The sequence below is a fragment of the Sinocyclocheilus grahami genome, unplaced genomic scaffold (assembly GCF_001515645.1).
Source record: "Sinocyclocheilus grahami isolate Dianchi unplaced genomic scaffold, SAMN03320097.WGS_v1.1 scaffold16.1, whole genome shotgun sequence".
NCBI classification, from domain to species: domain Eukaryota; kingdom Metazoa; phylum Chordata; class Actinopteri; order Cypriniformes; family Cyprinidae; genus Sinocyclocheilus; species Sinocyclocheilus grahami.
Genome location: NW_015505195.1, coordinates 4,351,272 through 4,354,234, shown reverse-complemented (window position 1 = coordinate 4,354,234; position 2,963 = coordinate 4,351,272).

The following is a 2,963-nucleotide window of genomic DNA, read 5'->3' as shown; positions in this document are numbered from 1 at the left end:
CAGACTACTCTCAGAACTTTAGTAAATGTTGAACATCATCCATCCAATCGGCAATCAATGGATAGAAACTTTTTTTTCTTTTTAGATATCTGCTTCACTCAGATGTATAACTATATGGAAGAAAATATCCGTTGCTACTTCAGGTTTATTGGATTTAAAGCTATCTAACTGCTATTCTGTATTTTTTCAGATAATATTATTTTGTTTGGGCTTCATTATAGTAATACTATAAGTACTATCACATTTTCTCTCACACAGAGAGAAACATGTATGCATTAAATATTTAGCTGCATATATGATACTAAGGGTATCATATTTGGGGATCTTTCAAAAAGTTTATAGTATATTTTATTTCTGCGTAGATATATTATTTATATAGTTGATTTTAAATTAGAAATATAGAATAGTGTACAGAAATGATGGAGGAGATTCTATATAAAAAAAATGGAGATTCTGGAACACTGTAACAACGATTCTAAAATAGTGATGGAGAATGGTGGAAGAAAATGTAGAACAGTAGATGCTAGAGTATGTTTGTGTGAAGGACGGTCTGTGAAGCAGCAGGGCGTGACTGTCAGGAAGACAGCAAGAGTGACAGCAGCTCCAGTGAGCTGAAGGTATTCCAGCTCCATCTTACAGCTGCTGTCCTCGCTGTGATGCGGACATGGGCACTGCCTGCATAATCACAATTAAAAGACTAACAGCTGGAACAGAGAGTGTGTGTGATGAAGTCAGTGAGCAGAGACGTGTGTGAAGTACACATTTCTGTGGATGTCTGTCATATCTTCTGAGTGAGTGAGTGAGTGTGTGTGTGTGTGTGTGTTTGTGTTAGATGATGGCCTTTTGTCAGCTAGTCTGGAGTGTGTATGCTGCTGTCAAGGGATGGGAAGGATGCAAGTGTGGCTGTCAGTTGGTATCCATGTATCTGTGTGTGTGTGTGTGTGTGTGTGAATAGAGAATCCAGAATGTGCTTGTGTGTGAGTGTCAGGCAGGCTAGGGATCAGAACAGCCTCATATAAATGCAGTGAGGTTTCCTTAGGAGCAACAGGAGGCAGCGTGAGAGAGAAACGCAATTTGCTTTTATGTTTTGTAATATTTACCTTGATTTTATCACACATAATTGCTTTAGCAACACAAATACACTTGTCAAGATTACAAAGCCTTTCAATATTTATTTTTGGCGAGTATGACAGAGAGAAAAAGAAAGCCGAAGCTAATGCAAATATAGGCAAGTAGGCGTGTTAGTACCCTGGTCACAGGAGCGACTGGAGTCCCGCTGGAAAGAGCACCGAACCACCGCTGCACTGCTAATGAAGATCTGAGCAGCAGGCTGATGGGAATGCTTGCAATAAAGATGCAATTTATGCAATTCGGATCTCGTCATCAGTTGCTTTGTGTGCCGTTCACCTGCACGTACAGCCCATTAGTTGTTTGCAGCAAAAACTGATCAATAAATAAGTGAGGGTTGTGGATGTGAGTCGGTTTGGTGTCGGGTTGATGCATTTGTGGGGCTGTGTCTGAAGCTCCAAGAGGAGATGTAAGCAGCTCTGGCAGCAAGTGTTCATCTCCTGTTCTCACTCTCAACGCCCCAGAGAGGAAGCGCCCTGTCAAGAGAACCAATCAGATTAAAGCATCCCATTCAGATGGGGACATCAGATAAGAGCGGTGATGAGAGGGTTCTGTCTGACAAACATTTATCAAATAACTAGAATTGATGGGAGAGAAATGGAATATGACATAGTCTATAAAAATATTTTTGCTGCTGGTGTAATTAACTTAAGGGGAGACACTGCAGGCAAAAGAACTGTTTTTTCATGCACCTGTCAATTTTGAGATTTTGGGCTTTTTGGCTTTTCGTAAAGTGTTTTTTCAGACTAGTGGAATGAAAACATCCAAAAGACACTGTTAAGCATTTTTTTATAGCACTTTATCTATTTGTGTCAATAGATTTAAATTACAATACATATTTTTAAAGGCCATTTTCTCAAAATGAGTTTTTTCTCCTACACTGAGCCATACACCAAACTTTACATTTTTATTCCTGTCTATATTCTGAAGGTTTTTACAGAGGAATTTGTTCATATATAATTTGCTTGATTATATACATTTTATTTCCCCAAAAATTGTGAAAATATATTGCTTTCTGGCTGTTCAAAGTATTTTCTGAATTATGGAGTGACAAAAAGAGATACCCAAAAAACATTTGCCTCTAATATGTAAAAAAAAAAAAGAATTTTGAAACTGACTTCACCCAGTGTTCAGATTTTTGTACTAGAAATGCATGCAAATTAGCACATATTTAATTAAATAATGCCTCATTTGCATATTTAAACATAACATTTGACAAAACTTGCCATACAAAAAATGTTTGCAATTATCAATGTAATCAATCAACTGGGTAAGGTGATAATTAGTAGTTAATTTTTTTACCCTATTCACCTGCAGTATCTCGCCTTAAAGCAGCACCATTTCTGAACATTTGTTTAATTGTGTCCAATCTACTGTGTGCAGTTTCCAGTAGGATCATAAAATAAATAAAATAAAATAAATTCACTTTGATTCGTATCATATAGAATCTTATCAAATCTGAGCCATCTTGAAGCTCCCGTCTCGCACTTTCATTGAACTATAGGACTTTAATGAGCAACTTTTTGTAAACTCCTGCTTATTGGGGTATCCATCAATATAGACAATATTTTGGCACTTTGCTGTGTTGATTTCACGACACAATCCTTTTCACAATCTCTCTCTGTCTCTCTGCCTCCTGTTGTTCCTTGGAGCATGATGGAGTGTTTTCATTTTTCATCTCGATCATCATCAGAGAAATACTGCTCATTAGGCTTTGTTTAGCCTAGTCTTTTGATAAATGGGAACACATCATATTTTATGGGAAATCATACAGCGGTCCATCTGCTGGTTGGACTCGTTCATGTCTTAGCACCAGTGTAGAACTAGTCCTAATG